Genomic DNA, 21,777 nt, shown 5'->3' with positions numbered 1-21,777 from the left:
CAATGCAGGTAAATGCCGGCAGTGATTTGAGAAGGCCCTTGAATCACTGATGGGTAAGTGACAGACCACGATCGCATTATGGGAAGAAAGCATCATATTATTAGTGTGTTGTAGTTCAAGCTCCTTCCTGTCACAGGCATGAATCATTGCTGCTTAGGCCGGGATTGTCACCAAGGGTCATTATTGCTTAAATTCCAGAGCTACACAATGAGTCTTGCCCCTAGCACTTCCCACATTTATAGGAAAAGGAATCAGAACCCTGTGCAGCAGCACCATATAAAACTCAGTGATCAGAGTGATTGACACCAACAGGGAGAAGCTGGAACCACTGGAAGTAAAAGCTGTTAGAAGTTCATCCACCTAAACTTGAACTTTAGGAAAAGCCTTAAATGAGGCACGTCGGAAGGAAGGCTTGGAGAAGGTCTGCACCACTGGGAGGCCTGCAGCTTGCCACTGACTTGCCTCCTAGGGATTCAGTGGTCGCCTTGCCTCCTCTAAGTACCAAGTCCCATGCTGGACCATTGTGAGCATTCTTGCCTCTCCCCGGGGCACATTCCGCATCACAGGCTATGCACTGAATAACACAGAACAAAACAAAGGAGACCATTATGTGAAAATTCCTGGGTGGAAATACCAAAGGAAACCACTAAAAAAAAGTTTTTCAACTTTTAGCACTTGAATAAAATTCATTTACTTTTGAGCCCGCCCTACAGAATTCTCTGCAATGCCCTGTTGTGCTGCACTGAGAAACAAAGCAAAATCAGTTATTTTCCTAACTGACTGAGTGGAAATATAAGTTGGAGTAGACATGAGTATATCTGGAAACAGGAGAGTCATCCACCTACAGTAAAGAGAAGACTCACAGACCTTTGAATTTGGCAGTTCAAGGTTTGACTTGCTTGTTTAAGTAACAAAAAATAAAATGATGTGCCTTAGATTATCATCATGCTGGACAAAATGATTTGCCTATGACACATCAGACTGAATACTAAAAGAGAAAAAAAAAAAGATTAATTCTTTAGGATTTGTGAGAGTCAGGATGACTTGCCTGAATACTGAAGTACGAGTTCTGTGGGTGGGTAGGATATTGTAATAGGTTAAACCCTATGGGCATTGGAGTTAAGTGGGTGGGAGGCATTGAGGGCTCAGGAATGTGTTGTGGAAGAAAACATAAAGAAAGACAGAGAGCCAGGGGCTAAATTTTAAGGAAGGTTTATACTTAGGGTTGGGAGGAGGTATTACGGAAACAACAGGCCAGTCACCACTCGGAGGGTTGGAGTACTCAGATGTATTACACCGGCGGGCTCAGAGGGGCTTCTGCTCCAAAGCTCTGAGCACCTTCAAGATGTGCACATGAGGTTTTATAGGGTAAAGTACAAGCTTGGGGTATTCGGCCAATAGGCATGGAACAGCTTTAGCAGCATCATCATCACAAAAGTGGAGGCGGGGAGGCAGCAAACCAACATTCCAAAGCCAGATATGTATCTTTGAAAATCCAGCTGGCTAGCAAAAGAACATGAACAGCAAACCAACACTAATCAACCTAGATTTACAAGTTAGTCTAGCAGAACTCAGATCAGTATTCCAATACTTAGACTTGTTAGCCCAGCCCAGCCTCTCCTTCACATTCCTAGACTTATGAGATATCTTGTTAGACCAGCCCAGCTTTTCCTTCACAGAGGGAGAAGAGCCATGAAAGGTCTATAAAAGGAGTGGTCAGAGTCGAATGTATTAGCACAGAAGTCAAAGGCAAGACAAAGGCATTAAATATTCAAGAAAACTCAAGAAGCATGAGTACCGACAAAAGGTCACTGGAGTTCACAAGTGGCTGATCATTATTTTACCTTGAGTATGTAGCTTAATCAGAGTCAATGTAAATGAGATTAGAAAGGGTTAAACTTAAAAGATGAAGTGTTGGCAGGGAGATGGAGAAGTTTAACCTTGTATGAAAGAAGATTAAGAGGGAATAGAAAAATTAAGAGATTTGAGAATAGGGTAAAGAAAACATATTTATGTCAACATTTCATGGAGGGGGTCCATGCCAGAGAGCCTCAGTCTTCTAGGTGGTGACATGGTCTCATTTCTGAAAAGGGTACGTGAGATGGAACTATAGGAATATAATGGGCTTGTTCTGAAACAGTTGGGAAATTTACATGGGAAGGATACAAAAACTGCTGAGCAAAAACATAAGCCCATTTAAAGTGGGTATGATTTAGCACTAAAATGACCTTAAAACTCACTTTATAAAAAAGCACTGCTCATTTCTTTGATTTCTTGGGGTTTTTAATTTTATCCTTTGGAGTATATCCTTTGATAATACTTTTGATGGAAAAACCTTTCTAAATAAATGTATCATGTTCATTTTTCTGTGCATAGTCTGCTCAGCCAGAGTCAGAATAGTAAACATGGAAATAAACATAGCGGAAAAGAGTCCTTGAGAATGTTCTGTTCCAGCCAATGAGACCATTTTTTGCTTCGCTGAAAATGCAATACTATATTATCACTCAGTTCTTACTCGCTGCCTCTCCTGCTCTCCAGTCTTCAGAGGAAGAAAAACACATAAAGATTCTGTAATCCTCCTGGCATTACATAGCTAACTGGTGATAGACAAAAACTGCCAAATCTCTTGTTTTAAGACCCAGTCCTCTGTACCTCAGGCATATCTCCCTATTTAGCTAGAACGCTTAACCTCTTAACAGACACCTGAGTTCACTCAACATTTGATCTTTTTTGTAATCAGTTGTCTTAATGGTTAATTCTAGGAGGATTCACCAAAGGAATGTATCATTTCAAAAATATTTAGTATACTCAATAACAGTCCTACACAAAATAACCCCAAAAATCATTCTTTTGATTATTTTATGAGCCACAGTTATGCCAAATGGACTCTCCCTGATTGCCAAGTCTATGCAGACTAATTCTTGGTATTTTTTCACAAGTAACTTGTGTGTACTTATATTATCTTCATACAAAAATTCGTCCCTGGAGATTAACAGACTCATATTACTATATATAAAATAGATAAACAACAAGGACCTACTGTACAGCACAGAGAACTATATTCATTTTCTTGTAATAACATACAATAGAAAAGAATCTGAAAAAAAAACACATGTATGTATATCACTGAATCATTTTGCTGTACACCTGAAACTAACATTGCAAATCAACTACACTTAAAAAAAAAAAAGATTTGTCCCTGCTCCATAGTCACCAAAATGTGTATTGGTATGTGAATGTCAACATTGGTATCATTGGCCCTGGGTTACCCACACTCTTTTGCTTAGCATCCTTTGTGATGGAGTGTATATTCATGCAACTTTTGACCTGTTTAAGAATATAATCTAAATAAAAGTCATCATTTCTATTGTGTAAATATCGTGGCTTATATGGAAACTAAGCCTACAAATTTGGACTCATTAGCATGATGTTCAAGCTGGTCTAGTTAACTCCCAGGAGGCATTATTACCCTGAAATATTTTTAGTTGTAAATCAGACTACAGTCTCATGATAATATATCAGGATTGTTGGAGAGGGTAGTGCTCTAGGAAGATTTCAAAGACAAAGCAAGGAGACAAGATCAGGTACCACAACATAGGGAGAGCCACTGGTACACACCAAACATGCACAGAGGTCCCAAACATAGACCAAACATGTAGACACAGAGCATCCTCGTCAACAAAAGGCTGAAGGTTAGAAGCCAGTAGTTTACGGTGATTTGTGCTGGTTGATCCCTCAGAGCAAAGCAATGAGGAAATACACAGGCAGGAAGGAAAGACAATAAGGGTTAGAGAAGCAGACATGCTTCACCAGAAGCCAGGGGAACCCAGCGTGAGGTCAAGTTCCGCCAGAGCCAGAAAGTTCCTCCCAGGGAGAGATATCAGCTTCTGTTGCAAACAAACCACTTTAGAAATTAATGATCAAAGCAATATCCACTCTTCCATATCATGTGTATGTGGGCCCACCGCAGTTATTTCTGATGATCTGGGCCAGGCTCAGCTGATCCTGGCTGAGCTCTCTCACGTGTCTGTGGTCAGCTGGGGTGCTGGATGGGGCTGGCTGGTCTTGGATGGCCTCGCCTCAGGAGATGAGCTGTTCTCCAGGCTAGCCAGGGCATATTCTCACAGTGACGTACAAGAAAAGAGGCCATGCAAGTGCCTTTTCAAGCCTCTGCTCATATCTGGTTTGCTATCATCCCACTGGCCAAAGCAAGTCATATGGTTAAGCCCAGAACCAGTGTGGAAGGCAAATCAAAGAAGATGGTGTAAACTGGAACCATGAATGCGATCAATATACTACCCATATCAGGGCACTGGTAGTTCAAAGCTAAGTGACAAGGACAGGTTAAGTGCAGGTACCTCCTGGTGAAGAAGAGCCTGGGAACTGATGCCTGAAAGGAAGTATCTGGCTTGGAAACACTTTCTCAAAAGTAATTAAAGGAATAAGGACCACTCAAATCCTGGCTGCACAGTTCTACCTGCTATGGTTTCAGAATGCAGAGTGGAAGACAGGCTAGAGATAAAGAAAATCTGGCTGACAATGAGAGTTGTTAAACACTGGAATGGATTACTAGAGGAAACTGTAATTTTCTTTTCTTTGGAAAGACTTAAAATCAGACTAGCTCCCTAGTTATGTGGTATGTGATCTTGGACAGAATCAGAAAGATGAACTAAGGGAACTTTCAGGGTCCCTCCAGAACTATTATTGTCATGCTGAACCTATTCATACAGTGGAAGAAAGACTTGAACAGCCTGCCTTTTATTCCTACACTTAGCAGGCATTTATTACAGACCCTCTCTGGGCTTGGCACTCTGCTTGGTGCTGGGGTTGTAATCTCAACCTTTAAGGAGATCACAGGCTCTGGTCAAAGGGTGGAGCAAAAATACTCCATCTACATAAGTGCTAACACATGGGGTGATAGAAGATGTTATTTAAAACAGTGAATGTCTTCAAAGGACAAAGGCTACTGTGAAGGGGAAGAGCTCTTGCCCTGGGTCTCAGCCTCTCTTTTGAGCTTCCCAAGAGAGCAGAAGGCTTTTGTGTTCCACTGAGTCCATTGATGGGTTTGAGATACACAAAGGGAAATACAGCAGAGTTACAGGTTTGGAACTGGAAGGAGCAGAGTTCTCCGCATAATTAAGTGAGCTTCTGTTGTTCTCTGGAAAATCTAGGCGAGTCTGGGGGCAGAGTAGGGATGGGAGAGGGAAGGCAAGAATCCAGGCATTACCTGGGGCAACATGGCCGGGGGACGAAAGGGTATCCAAGAACCTCACGATCCAACCTTTAAATCTCTCCCCACTTCCCTCTCCTGAGGACAGTGATAAACCCTGGAAATAACACAGGAGAAAAATCAAATCAAAGGGCAACTCTGAGGAGCGATAGGAAGAAGGCAAACCATCTAGGAGCCCAGGACTGGAGGAACAGCATTACGTCTGGGCATCTTACAACCCCCTGACCAACAGAAGGTGACCCAGGCCTGGCATTTTCCCACCCCTCAAACTAATGACAGACGGTGTCCAGGTAGTCTAGAGGGGATGAATGGACGCTCCGGTGAAAACAGGTTACCAGGGGCAGCGTTCTCCTTCCCCAGTGGTCCTGGGACTTCCCTCTTCCCCTCGGAGACAGCACTGGTGGAGGAACTGGACGCCCACAAAGTGGACCCTGCCCCACAAGCATGCCCCCAGGAAGCCCTCTCTGTCCCCAGGGACCAGACACTTTATTTTCTCATCGAGAGGTTCAGGACAGGTGACGTGTCTGGTGACATTCCTTCCACTCTTTCAAGGATCACCAGCAAAGACCTGTTGGAGTCTCGTGGCCCAACTTAAAGAATGGCCAAAGGAAGGATTTCAAATAGAAATGAAATGAGAAAGAAGGTATCCATGCCCCAAAGAAGGAGGAAAAAAAAAAAAAAAACAGTGAGAAAAGCAATACAATAGTTTATCCTTCTCCTGGGGAGTTTTCTAAAATCCAAGCTATGATTGAAATTAAAATTATAACACATCCAATACTTAAGACAATGATATTTAAAGTGGAGAAGGTTAAGGGCAAATGGAAGTGAGGTTTCCACACTTAACTGGAAATGGCAAAACGTTGATACCAGTACGTCCTTGATACAGCGTGTATGTGAATTGTAATACCCAGAGCAGACACTAGGAAAACTATACAAAGCAAAATACTCAAAAATACTAAAATTGCATCAAGGTGGAATCTTTAAAACATGTTCAAGTAACCCGCAGAAAGGCAAAGGGAGGTGGGGGAATGTAATAACAAGAAACAAAGGAAATAAACAAAAAATAAATAAAATCTTAGATCTAAGCTTTAACATATCAGTAATCACTTGAAGAGCAAATCGTTTGCATTTGCCAGCTGGAAGGCAGAAATTGGCTTGCTTGTAGGTGTAGAAACATGAAGACTACAAAAATCATTAACAGTGATTAGTTCTGATGGAGATCTGGTATGAGAATATTTTTCACTGTATACCCATCCCCGCACTTGAAAAATTTTAATGTATGCGCTGGTTAGGTTTTCTTAAGTTTGTGCAAAAATAAACTGAAGAAAACAACTGGTTAATAAAAGGTAAGGACTATCTAATAAGTAACATTATGTTATTTACTGTAGTAGAGGAACGACGGCCCCACCAAGGCAGACCACAGGCCATTCGTAAAAGTCCCACTTTATGTGATTAATCTGCATTACTGTTGCTCTGGAGCCGAAGGAGAATCACGAGAAAGGATCCGTGCCTCCACTTTGTGTCAACGCCACGACTGAGATGTAAGAATAGCCATGAGGTAAAGGACAAAGAATAGTTCAGTAGAGGAAGAAGAGAGCCAAAGTTGCCCATCAAAATATCAGTCCCCTGTACCCCCACCCCACCAGGGGGTCACAGACATCTTGATGCAGACATTGAACTTTGACAGTCATGTGTGGTTGTTCAAGCTCATCTCATTTTTCATCTCAAAGAAGAGAGTTTTGATCTGACCATTAGGGGGCAGCAGCATGACCTATGTCTTGATCTACGCCACTTGTGATCACTAGTAGAAAGACAGGATTAGATGGTTTGACCAAAAATGACGCATCCAGAGTTCTCAAAAATTTTCAGTGACAATGCCCATTGACAAGATTTATTATTTTAATTACTTAAGTATGATTTCTAAATTATAACCTAAGAGTCACGTTCCTTAGATACAAGTTACTTAAAGTGCCAAAACTACGTTTGCAACACATCTCCAGCCATTTCTGAATTCAGCAAGAGAGTGCCCCATGAACTGAGCCCTGATGACAGATTCTGTTCCCTCTCTTGTGACAGTAGCAGTGGGTGAGATAGATGACTCAGAGCGTTCACACATTAAGATTTTCCCCATTAGCTATTTATAGGGAAATCTTTTAAAAATGTATATGCTTAAAAGTTTAAAGTGTGCTACTCGGAACGTTGCATTGACAGATAGATAGTCTGTAGGTTCTTTCACTCCAGACTTAATTTTATTGCCAAAGGACACAGAAAAAGCAGGCTGCTTCAAGCTCCTGGTCAAAACTCTTAAATAAAAAGAATTTTTTTTTCTAGACCAAGAATAATCATATCCAAAATCCCTAAATTAAAAAAAAAATAGGAATTTTTTCCCTAGAAGCAATACAACAGTAAAAGAAAATACACTTGTAAAGTTGATTCAGATCTAGGAAAGAAGGGGTATTTGGAGATACAGGAAGAATATTTATATTAAATGGAAGAAATGACAAGAAAAAAAACCAAAGGGGAACCAGTCTTATGGACCCCATTGGCTATCCTTGTCGCCTGTCTCTTCCATCCAGTGGCCTTAGAAGTAGCCATTTCTAAGTGAAGAAATTACCATAATGGCTGCCATATTAGGATTCCATCTACCTCTCTTAAGTGATGTTCATTTGATTCCTGCAGGTAACCACAGTGCATTAGTCAGCACAGTGAGGTGGAGAGAGGCTTTCTATAAAACCAAATGAACTATTTAATTGACAAATCATTATTTCATCCTGGACGAACTACTTTTGGCCTATGCATGTCTAACAGTAACAAAACCCAGGCCAGATCTTGCACTGCCATTCACCAGGAGGCTTAAGTTTCTTAGGGTCTACTCACTTTCCTGAAAGCCAAGAATACAATCTTTCACTTAACTCCCAACCAGCAACACCAAAACTCATTGCCTAATGCTGCAATTTATTTTGCATGACATCCCTCTTCTTATTCCGTATTTAATTCCAGTACCAAAATACTTACAGGAGGCAGTTGGGATTTCAACTCTTATGACTCATATTGTTTAAACCTAGAACAAAATGCCCTACACTAGTGCATGCAAGACATATGTAAGTATTTTGAAGATCCAAATTTCTTTACATCAACGTATTCTTCCCTTTCTGCTTCCACTAAAGTACTAGATGACATATGTGAAGGACATGGGAACACCAGGGGAACCCAAGTCTGAAACATTTTAGGAGAGCAACACATGATAAAATCACTTTGAATTCAACAGTTACCAGGGAAGTCTAAAAGTTCTGTATCAGCTTTGTTTCAAATACACAAAGCTTAATTTATCTGACTTCCTTAAATATTTTCCCTGTATTCAAGGAATTTATAACTGAGGAGTATAACCAGCATAACAAATTTTTCAGTGATGCAAGAGTATAAAGAAAAGAAGAGTGGAAAAGAAGAGAAAGGAACAAGAGTCATCACTGGAGAAAGGAAGCAGTGATTTACATGGAATATTTAGCATGGGATGTTTTACCTTTTAAGACTTGCTGTGCACTATAAAATCCTGTTTAGAAACTATGGCACTAGAGGAAGGAGGTTTAGTGTTATGAAAACAAGCAGTAGACTAGGAGTGATAAAATTAAGTTTCTGATGTCAACTAACACCAAATGTGTGACCTAGAGAAAGTCACTTAACTTTGTATGTCTTAATTTCTTCATCTATACAATGAACTTTATATGTCTTAATTTCTTCGTCTATACAATGAAGACCTAGAATTATTTCTAAACTTTACACAATTGGGAACATGTCTTTTAAAAAAGTACTAGGAGTCAAAATTTTAAAACATGCATTTTGGGAGAAGTAATACATTGAATATCACTTCCTTTGGGGGGAAAGTTTTACATTTGACATTTTGCAAAAACAGTTTCTATGAATAAAAAGACATCTGTGATTTATTCTCTAAAGTAGTTTGCATTATTAAAGGTTAGAGAGGCAGGTAGGACTTTAAATGTTTCTGAATAATAATTATCTTTAAAAAATTTTTAAGTTATCTCTTCTTCAGACAAACTGATAATAACTTTTTTAAAAATATCTTGAGATCCATCAGAAGACATAATACCTGTGCAAATGTTTTGTCAACTGAAAGGCAATACAAAATATAAATATCACTGTTATTATTGTTAGTGCTAGAAAATTCCACATATGCTGCCGAGTCCTTAGCTTTATGGCTTATTCCTTTATAATTTGAGTGACAATAAAACCTAGGTGTTATATTTGAAGCAGGTTTCTAAGGTGACCTGTTTATATGAATGTTCTTTCTCCTTAGCTTTTAGGGTATCTGGTAAACCCAAATACTGTCCATGATTCTTCAACAGTTTTATTCAAATACAGTACTAGTACTGATTTTAACTTAAGAAGCAATCTATTGTCACTCATGTAGCTCTGGATGAATGAGTTTTAATTTGGCCCTCAAGAGTCAGTCTAGCCAAATAATAACAGTGAAAATGCATGAGAACAGCAATTTCAACCTGGCTATTTCACAGACAAGCTTATTTTATGCATCAATAGCAAATAAATCAAGAAATTGGATGGACTTGCTGAATGTCTTTCACTGCTCTAAGTAAATCCATCTACTGGCGTAACAAGCAGTTCTGAAGATTGGAATGTAAGCAGAGAAGAAATATTGATTGATTGCTTTATTTAGAGCAGAACTGTTACCCTACCTATGCACGGAATTCAGCATATCTTGCTAGTCAGTACCATCTTGTTGCTATAAACTTAACTGCAAGACAGATTAGACACTGGTGTGTGAAGTCTGGTCCCATAACTTAAAGCCATCTCTAATAGCAGAATAGCTCCTACCAAAGGCATTAACTTTGGGGAGATGCGAGTGACTGCTGGCTGGCACATTAGATTTCCATAATGCAACACGACAGGATAGCTGAGCATCTGTGGGAATGTCAAAATTCACTGGTAAGAGCAAGTTGTTTCCAGTCGACCTTGTAGATACTCGAAAGAGGAAGAACGCCAAGATTAGGCTCCATGTTGGGCGTTTAGACCTTGTTATGTCCATATAACAACAAAGCACCCTCTAGAAAAACCTCTCCTTCCCTACCAGCAATTCTTATCATTGCTGCAATTATTATTTCACAAGTAGAAATAATACAGATAAGCTCTCACCCATCATCTGAGACCTCATAGATGTCCTACTGAGACTGAAAGAACACGAAAGAATTAAAAGCATAGAAAATACCTGTATTAGCGAGATAATTGCCCCTTAGAGAGCTGTGCTTAGGTGCTTACTGCACGATGGGTAGCATTTTAATAACAGTACCAGGCCTGAAAAAACCTGGGGAAGATACTTATCCACCTCATGAATTTCTGGGCTAATCTACAAGATTATCCAGACCATCCAAGTTTTCCAGTTGATGTTTCTCTGGGGTTGACCCATCTATTTTGATGCTTTGCTTGGACAATTTCCAGCCAGCATTCCATTCATGAGCATTTGAAACGCTTGCCTATCCCTGGTGCCTGAGATTTCAGTGCACTTCTCATGCTCCAAGCACCATTTCCCGCTTGTAAAGTGTTGATGCAGATGCGTCTCAGGGAACTTCAAATGTGAGGGAAACAAACTTTAAAAGGAGACAGAAATTCAAACAATAACTTACCTGAGGCCAAGAAACCAAACTGTCCTAAGTAGGACAGTGACTCCTGACATTCAGGGAGAGCTAAATCCCAAGAGCTTTGTGTGGCTATAAATTAACACCTAACAGTATAGCCTATAAATTCTTCTATACAATAAAGTGAGTTGTATCTGAAAAATAAATGATGTCTTCAATCACTCCAAAGAGAGTTACTTTGAATATTATAAGCAGTAGAGAAAAACAAAGCAGTATTCAGATTTAGGATGGTCAGCTAGACTCACTCCCCAGCGAGAGGACCTGCCCTGTGGAGATAAGAATGCATGGAATCTCAGTGCATGGGATTCCACCTGCTTCTCGAGAAAAACGACCTTGAGAAGGATCACTTGTAAGTGTAACTGTTCAAACGATTTCTTACTGGGTAAGAACTTACAGGCATTTTTATCAGAAGAAGGATGTTTGTTCTCACAAGTAATTTGATATAATCAGTTGTAATGTGATTCAGAAGTAAAATTGTTGGTTATATTTGATATAAACACCAATAGAAAGCATTTAAATATATTTGTATTGCAGTCAAATAACAGTGGTAGTTTGTTAACTTTAAAAGAAGAATATGGCTGTGATTCTTTTGAAGGGCTTGGTTTATTAGTATCTGGTCCAATGTCCTTCAGAGACTCTTCTGTGAACTTGGGTTTTGTCTGCCTGTTCCTCTGCAGTTACAGTGCTCCAGCAAACCCATCACTGCAAACTTTCCTAAACACGGTTCCTACACTGGAGGATTGCAGAAGGAGATGACACGTTCTACCCCTGAATTTTACAGCTTTCACTCTGTGGCAGTGTTGTCACAGAATGTAGACATTATTTGCATGGAAGTTCTGGGGCGACCTGGGGCATCTCCTTGTTCTGTGTGACTGCACGTCTCCTCGCTGCTCCCGCAGTTCCCTCCACCTCTATCCTGGCACATGACCCACTGTACTGGTGTTAATCTGAATATCATGTGAAGAGACGATAAGCTCTCCAGTAGCCTCTATCATTTATCGCTGCGTCCCCTGCCTCAAGCAAGAGTGCACGTCACGTAGATGGTCACGCAGCGTGTGTTCACTGGTTAGACTGAGTGACCAGGCATTTGTCTGTGCCAGCTTTCTGTATCTAATGACCGATACTTTAATCTGAGGCCCCAGGAAGCACAACCAACCAACCTCTTGGCAGCAGCTCATCAGACGCTTTGGTCCTCTAGTGACAGGAGAGCCAGAGCAGAAGGTTTGAGCAAGGAAGCTAGTGTAGCTCTGCACGGCAACACCTAAGGGCGATCTAGGTGCCTCTCTGCGAGATGCTGAAATGGGAATAGTTTACCACCTACTAGAAACAGAAAAAAATGAGCATGGATCATTCTTGTTTCTTATAGTACAGTATGAGGGAAAATTGAATAAATACGCTTGATGCCAGAATCATTAGGTTTCATACTTAAAATGATTGTGTAAAAAGGGAGACCTTCAGAAAAGCTTTTCCAAAATGAGCCTGTTTAAGTAGTTTGTTTTCTCAAGTAGAACTGCAAATTTTGACTTATGGAGTGCAAGGGTTTATGGGAGCACCTTTGAAGAGGCTGCCTGCACTCTTCAAGGCAGGACTCTGACGGTACTGGCCAGCTATTTTTCTAGAGAAAACACTGCCCTCCCATATGTTGGGCCTGGATTGTCACCTAGGAAACCACGTTTCTTCCATCAGTGAAACCTCCCTGCTGAAAAGAAAAGAGATCTCAGTCCTCTTGAGCCTTCCTTCTGCCACATCGGAGATGATGCACAAAGCTTGCAGAGGGCTGGGCTGCAACAGCATGAGAAGCCTGGTCAAGTCTCCACCCCTCCCTGGGGGCATGGTGGTGTTGGCTTTTGACTCCTGTGGCCAGCGTCACATGCTGTATCACGGGCGAGGACAGACCCTCTGTGTCTGTTCTAGATTTCTCTAGCAGTGATTTTCCTACTCCTGTTACTATTTGGATTGCCCCTTCCTTTACCTCAAACATGTGGCAAATTCATTTTCAAGGTCAAGGTAGAGCATAAGCTGTTCATACCCAAGAGTGCTTTAATAATTAGTCAATTTGCCCCATTTCACATTTTCAATTTATTTTATGTATTTTCCAGGCCCAATAAAGGACCATACAAGACTTTTAAAATTTTTAACCATATTTTGTAAATGGGAGAAGAAAAAAGTTTTAAAAAACCTCACTCTAAAGTTGGCAGGCAGATAAAATTAAAATCCCATTACAATACCAAAATCAACCTAATGAAGAATAGAGTAGTAAGATTTCAGAAAACCTTTTTTTTATTTCCTTAAACAGCTCCAGCTAAGAAAAATGTAAATTCAACTCCATAATCTGAAAATTCTTTCATAAGAGATGATTAAGGTTTGAAGAATGACGTTTAACAAAGGAAGAGAGAGGCCATTCTTCCGGAGTGGGAACTAATTTCAAAGGTTAACATCATTCACTTACATACAAAATGGTTTCGAAAATTTATGAGGACAACATCTATATTTACAGAGAAAGGAAAGCATCATCAAAGATTTTATCCAAGAAGGATTAACTGCTGTGAAAATTGCCACCTGCTATAGAGAACTAGAAAACTAGACAATATATATGAAACCATGTTTTCAAACAGTTGACAACAGGCAATGTAGGTCAGTGGTTCCTGAGAGAAGGGGAAAATGAGGTATCCTACAATTACCATTGTTCACTGCCCTGGGTTAATTTCTAGGACCAAAAACAGTAGGGCAGAAAATAAAGAAAAGCTGAATTTCTCACTGAGTTGAAGAGATCAGATTTGGAGTTTTATTATCTAAGCCAGATTGTCTAAAATGTACAGGACAGAATAGTGGAGAAGAGACAGCTGCACAGAGATAGCTCCAGAGATCTACAGAAGTGTCCACTTAAATTGTTGCTAGAAAAAAAAAAGTACAATCAATCAATCAATAATTGTTGCCTGAATACTAACCTGCATATGCATATGGTGAAGCTCCAGAATGCTAGGGAAAGAACCAGAAAGCATTAGGATGAAAAATTAATTTAAGAGAAGGCAGGAGAAGCAGGAGAAAATAACAAATATAGGACAAATAGGTAACAATTAGCAAAACGGTAGATTTACCCTAAAATATGACAATAATTACATTTACTATAAATGGTTTAAAGACTAATTAAGAGGCAGAGATTGTCAGATTTAATAAAAACAAATTCAGCTATTTGCTATCTTCAAGAAACCAACTTTAAATATAAATACTCAGGTAAGTTAAATGTAAAAAAATAGAAAAGATATACCATGAAAAAATAATCTGAAGACAGCCAGAGTGGCTATATTAACATCAGATTAGACTTCAGAACAATAAATATTACCAGGAATTAAGAGGGACATTTTATTACAATAAAGGAGTCAGTCCATCACAATCCTAAAGGTGTACATACCTAAAAACAGATCTTCAAAATATATGAAGCAAATATTGATGGAACTGAAGGGAGATATAGATAAATCCAAATATATTGTTAGATATTTCAAAAATATTTTCTCAGTAACTGAAAAAACAAGTAGAGAGAAAAATCACTAAAGTATTGAAGACCTGAGGAACAACACTGTCAATCAACTTGACCAAACTGATATTTATAGAACACTCTGCTCAAAAACAGAAGAATAAATATTCTTTCCAACTGTACATGAAGCATTCACCAAGATGACCATATTCTGAGCCATCAATGAATAAATACATTCATCTCAACAAATTTAGATAGACTGAAATCATACAAAGTATATTCTCTGATCACAGCAGAATTAAACTAAAAATAAAAAAGATGATATCTGGGGAAAAATCACCAACTATTTGGAAATTAAGTAACAGGCTCCTAAATAACCCATGGGTCAAAAAAATTAAAAAGAAAATGAGAAAAATATTTACAACAAATGATAATGAAAATACAACACTCAGTATTTGTGGAATGCAGCCAAAGCAGTGCTTAGAGGGAAATTCACAGCTTTAAATACTTAAGAAAAGTAGTCTAAAAATAATTATCTGAGAAATTAAACCCAAGGTTAGTAGAATAAAGGAAATAATAGGAAAAGTGACTAAGAAATTGAAATGGGATAAACAATAGAAAAAAAAATCAGTGTAACCAAAATCTGGTTATCTAAAAAAAAGAAAAAGAATATAAATGAATAATATCAAGAATAAAAGAGGTGACATCACTGCTGATTCTATAAAAATGAAAAGAATAATAAGAAAATACTATAAACATATTTATACTAACAAATTTGACAGCTTAGATAAAATAGGAAAATTCCTTGAAAAACAACAAAAAAAAAGTTCATTCAAGAAGGATAACTTTAAATACCTATATCTTATTCAAGAAGTTGAATTTATAGTTTAAAACCCATCCCACAAAGAAAATTCCAAGCTTATGTGGCCTTCTTGGTAAACTGAACAAAACATGTAAAGAATGAATAATACCAAAGCTTCCCAAAATACAAAGAGAAAGAATTATTTCCCTAAGACCAAGATTATTTTGATTCCAGAACAAGACCAAAAATATTACAAGAAAACGGTAGTTGAAGATCTTTCACAAACACAGAGGTAAAAATCACTAACAAAATAGTAGCGTATCAAATCCAGCCATATATAAAAAGACAGTGAACCACAATCAGGTGGGATTTATTTCAGGAATGCAACATTCAAAAATCAATGTAATTTACCATATTAAGACATTAAAAAAAAAAGAAAAACCACATGATCATTTCAATAGATACAGAAAGAGCATTTGAAAAAATTCAACACACCCTAGTAACAAAAACTGTCGATGAACTACAAGAAGAAGGAAACCTCTTTAACTTGATAAAGGGCATCTACAAAAAATGTACAAAATACAAAGAAGGGAAGGTAGTGAAGGTAAGCCACAGACTTGGAGGAAATATTTTCAAAATATATCTAATAAGGAACTTGTACCCAGAATATCAAAGTAATTCATAATTTACTAAGAAGACAATCCAATAAACACTGGGCAAAACATGTGAACACTTCTTAAAAGAAGATATACAAATGGCAAATAAGCACATAAATAGGTGTTCAACATTATTAGTCATTAAAGAAATACAAATGCTACCACATGCCCACTGAATTGGCTAAAATTACAGACTAACTCTACCAAGTTGGTGAGCATATGGATTCACTGAACTTTCATACATTGCTTCAATGTATAAATAAAATGAAAATTGCTTTAGCCACTATGCAAAACAGTTTGGCAGCTTCTTATAAATGCTAAAAGCACACTTACCATACCACCCCAAAATCCCACTCCTACACATTTATTTAAGAAAAATTAAAATCTACGCCATGCAAAGATATAGCTGAAGGTTCATAGCAATTGTATTCACAATAGCCCCAAATTGGAAACAAGCCAAATGCACCTCAAGTAATGAATGAATAAACAAATTGTGTAACTAAACAAGGGAATACTACTCAGTCATAAAAAGAAAAGCACCACTGACCGATTTGAAGCATAGATGATTTTCAAATGAATTACACAATGGAAACAGTCAGACACAGAGAACTACATGCTACATGACAAAGACAAAACTAATGTCATGGAAAGATCTGTAGTTCCCAGGGTCCAGAGCAAAGGAGAGACTGAATGCAAAGTGTCCTAGGAGGCTTTTTAGGGATGATAAAATGCTTTATATTTTGATATTGGTGATGCTTGCTTAGAAGAATACATTTGTCAAAATTATACATTAAAATGGATTGATATACATCAATAAAGCTTATTTTGTTAAATATTGGAAGGAAATACATTAAAAAGAAATCATAAGATATTGCTCTTTTTTCCCATTATTGTGTGTCCAGATGCATGTTTCGTCTTTTATCCAACAAGGCAAAAATCAAGGTATTTAAAACTGAGATTAACTGTGTGGAAAGGTCTTCAAGTGGTATAACTACATTTGTATTAAAATTAGAGTACTTTGTAAAGACTAATTGATGTCTTTTTACAATATATTTTAGAAGTGTAAGGAGGATACATGGAGGCTTATCTTCATTGTGATTTATTAAGTATTTTGATGGATCTATACAAATCTCCATATTTACTACTTTCAGTACTTCATTTGAATTCTAGTTTCATTTAGAGCATTCTAATTTTTATAATCGATAAGTCATTACTTTCCACACGCAATTACAATGAAAATAGCATTGGGATAACATCATGTTTACCCTTTTGCAGTTTTACTTCTAGGCTGTTTTGTAAAAATTTGAAAAACAAATTCATTGATGGGAATAGATTTCTTCTACTTGGCTTTCAAATTCATTGTAATCAATCCTGTAACATTAAGCACATTTCCTCATCAATATGAAAATTAAACTTCAGGGACTGACCTTATAAATAGATCAGAGAAAGCAGAAGGACACCGAGAATAAGTTAACGACATTTCTAGATAATCAAGCCCAATAAAAATGTAGCATTTGAATGTACAATGTGCAGAATAAATCAAATTCAAAGGTACGTTCCAAGACTTTAAACAGCCTGTGCTGAAAGAGAAAAGAGTAACCTGGTAAAGCTTTATCACTTTAAATTGGCAACACCTTGAGTGTGCGCTGCAGAAGGTTTAAGTGTTGGACACACACACACACCCACCATGAGTTCATAATCAAATCAATCACAATAATATTGAATTAAACAAAATAAAACCAATTGTCTCATAGGAAGACTACTCAGAATCTTTAATATGCTCATCTGCATTGTGATTCTTATTGGAGAAAGTTACATGTACCCCAAATTATTTAACCATGAAATCTTTTATCCAGGATCAGCTACTGGTATTTGTATTTGAAAAACAAACTTTGGGAAAGCTGACGTAAAGCAGTATTTATTTTCCCAGAGAAACTCTTACATAAGTGACCATAGTTCTCTAAACCACACCTCACTTAATCTTTTAACGGGTATGTTGTTTTATTTGTTCTGTTTAGTGTCTTAATAATGAAAGTGTCTTGTTTGTTTCTTAATAATCTCTTGGAAAGTATTTATTTGTATACATATGTATATTTAAGCAATTCATTTTCAATAAGAAAATACTTCTAAAGTATATGTATATAATGTAGCTAATTATGAATGGAGCTAACATTATCTAAATCCAGGTACAGCTAGCCTGCTTTGAATCTGCCAATGGACACTTCTTAAATAAGAAGCAGTGGTTCTAGAGGACAGGTCTCCATGGGTCTCTCACATTTCTGCAAGTCTTACGACGAGCTGCATTGACGGTTTTTCCAGCACGATCTTTTGAAGGACATTTGTATAGCAAACAGAGTCTCCCATATACGAGCACAGACACAGGACTCCAGACAAAGGTTGCCAGCAGTCCCCTTCAAAAGAGTGATTCCCTTAGAAGTTTGGTCCCTAAGCTCCCTTGAAAAGCTCAGGGCTTCTCAGACATGAGACAAACCCGCTGCAGATGTGAACTATCCACCTGGGCTGCTCCCCATCATGCCCAGGGGCCTCAGGGTGCAAAGGAAACATTGTGAACATAAAGTTCATGCTTCTTGCTGTGCCATAAGTAGCAATATCCTTTGTCTCTGACCCAGGAGTCTGGTATCTTCTGCCAGCATCCACGAAACTGTGACAAAATAAAAGCTCAGACTTTTCATAGTTCTTGGCAGCTGTAACATGTACACTGAAGTGACACTTTCAGGTGAATATCTTCCCCTATAACAGCAAAAAAAGTCTGAAGATGTAAGTAGAGGATTGAACAGCACAAGATGGGGAAGGAGAAAGGAGGTTTAGCCTTATCGAGAGAACCAAGTCCATAGCATCGGTTCCCAGTGACTGCCAGTGTGAGACACAATAACAAAGTCAGAAAGAATATGATAGAGGCAGAATTTCAGAACACAGTGATTTCGTTTTCATGGTCCAGCTATGCCTTCCACACAGTTTATGGGGCTTACAAACAGAAGAGGGTGATAGGAAGCTAGAATCCAGGAGGGTCCATACAAGTATATTACATAGGTCTGCAAAACAAAACAAAACAAAAAAAACAAAACAAAACTAGAAAGGTAAAATAGTTCTATGTGTAAACTATTGTACATCTTAACATGGTTGCCATGGTATGATCAGAATACATAACTCATGCTTGAAATTCTAGAATGGAAGAAAGCATTTGAAAAGTACCTTGTAATAAGGACAAATTGCAAAGCACAACATTCCAGAAAAAAACGATTTTCTAGAATTAGAGAAATAAGATCACACTGTCTATACTCATGGTTAACATTCCTATACATAGAGGTATTCCTAAACCATTTTGTGCATTTTATTCTTTTAGGACCAAAAAACCCAAATCCCCAAATTTTGGATTATGAAATTCTGTGTCTTATTATTCAATAAGTAGAACAGTAACCCCATACATACCCATGCCTTACTCCTCTGAACCCATAGATAAGTTGCAATACACGGCAAAAGAGCCCTTTCAGATATAGTTAAGGTTGCAAACTTGAAAATGGGGAGATTATTCTAAATTATTTGTGTGGATCAATCTAATCACAGAAGCCCCTAAAAGCAAAGCAGTTTTTTCCAGCTAGAGGCAGGAAAGCTGCAGCCGTAGGGCAGTCAGAGAGATGTGAAGCATGAGAAGGATTCAACTAGTTGTTGCTGGACGGGCGCCACATGGAATGCATGAGAAGGAACGCGGGCAGCCTCTAGGAGCAAAGACCAGCTAGGGGCAAAGACCTTTGCAGACTGTCAGTCCTGCAACCACAGGGAACTGAATTTAACCAGTGACCAGAATGAGCTTAAAGGGGATTCATCCCAAAGCCTTCCAAAAGGCGTGCAAGTGCCACCACGTTGATTTCTGCCTTATGATCTTTTAAGCAGAGGACCCAGCTAAGCTATGCTGTACCCGGGACGTCTGGCCTAGAGACTGTGAGACAGCAAATGGGTATTGTTTTAAGTGCTAAATTTGTGGTCATTTTTTACGGCAGAAACAGAAAGTAATACAACGCTCAACTCCTTCTATACCCGCTGATGGACAATTTGTCCAAAGCTTTTATATTTGAGAATTCAAGCCATGATGACTCGTTAAGCAAACCTGTGGAGATGTTGCCAGTTTTTAATTCCAGTGTCATTTATTTGCCTACAGACATTTGTCTAGTAAATGAAATAACTGGATGAATAATTGAAACTTTGCTATTTGATACCTTTTCAATTATTCAATAGCAAAAGAGAATAACAGTATCATTCCCAGAGAGTTTAAATAAACATTCCTCTCCTGAATTTATTTAACTCTTACACTGTGGCCACAGGGTCAAGGCTACGGGCTGACAGTGGAGATCGGAAAACTTCCTTTGAATTACCCTTTGAGGCGCTGAACGTGAGATCACTGTAGGTTAGTGAAGCACATAGGTCACTATTTGCATCGTGCCCAGAAAATGACCTAATCCTTCTAAAAGGATCTTTCTCATTCCTTTGAACTAAGGAAGCTAACTTTCCTTTGAGAATAAATTCTTTGACAACCTGAACAGCGAGATTGCTGTATTATAACCTGTGCTCTGGGGAGATGGTAATATAACTGATCACTAGTTAACTCACAGTAAGATCATCTTTATTAACAGACACAAGAACATGACCAATGAATGGTAAAGAGAGGAGAGGTCTCTTTAGGACACAGAGAATGAATTGGAAAGATCACACATTTGTTTAGTAGCTCTGAGTCAGTATTCCAGAGGAGGGAATGGGTTTCATGATCGTTAACAAGGTCTTAACTTTTCACATAGCTTCTCCCCAACCTTTCACTTAATACTAAGGTATATTGGCTCATAGTAACAAATTACCAATTACCTTCTTCCAAATACAAATCTGGAAGCAGGAGATTGTATCTTCTATCTTCTGACATCAACAACAATGAAACCAGAATAGAAAAGTGTGCTGGTACCTCCCTAGAAATTAGGGAGAACTTGGTAGAGAGCGTTGAACCCCTGCCAGGAGAACTTCCGCTTTAATAGTAAGAATGCGTGTTATCTCACTTACAATATACAGTCTCCAATAAAGTCGTATCAGAAAAATTCAGGGGAAATTTTTTCTTATTGAGTCAACATTTATTTTTAAAATTGCACCTGGACATCTGTAAAGGGCAAACTCAAAGCAGGGCTTAAGGACTAAATGCCATGTAATATCTCATTCTCTTTTTAAGGACAACACAAAAACCATCTTAAGTAGATAAAAACTTTTCTAATTTGAAAAAGTCCTCCAGAAAGGGGACTTTCCCCTTCATAATGATATAGCATTTTTGGAACATCTACTGTCACATATAACTCACCTGATGAAGTTGGCTTCCTCTTGAAAAATCTTCCAATCAATATTTATTTATTGTTGATATTATTCAATCAATATTTATTATTCTTTTCTCTTATTTTAACAACATTATTGAGCTATAATTCACATACCAAAAATTGACCCATTTAACATGGTTTTAGTGTATTTAGAATTGTACAACCATCACTCACAGTCTATTTAGGACATTTTCATCACTTCAGGAAAAAAAACCCCCATTAACAGTCTCTCTAATACTCTTTCTTCCCTCACCCACTAGCAGCCATTAATCTTTATCTATAGATTTGCTTATTTTGGATATTTGATAAATACAGAGAATCATATAAGATGTGGTCTTTTTTGACTTTTTTTTTCACTTAGCATGAAGTTTCAAGGTTCACTGATACCATGGTATGTATCAGTACTTCATTCTTTTTATGGCTGAATAATATTCCATTGTATGAATATACCACATTTTCTTTATCCATTTATCACTTGATGGACATTTGGATTATTTCCACTTTTTGATCATTATGAATAATGCTGCTGTAAGCATTTTGCTCAAGTTTTTGTGTGGATGTATGTTTTCATTTCTCTTAGAG

This window comes from Camelus ferus, chromosome 8, assembly GCF_009834535.1.
Source record: "Camelus ferus isolate YT-003-E chromosome 8, BCGSAC_Cfer_1.0, whole genome shotgun sequence".
NCBI lineage: Eukaryota > Metazoa > Chordata > Mammalia > Artiodactyla > Camelidae > Camelus > Camelus ferus.
The sequence above is the reverse complement of the archived record's forward strand: the minus strand, read 5'-3'. Positions refer to the sequence as shown.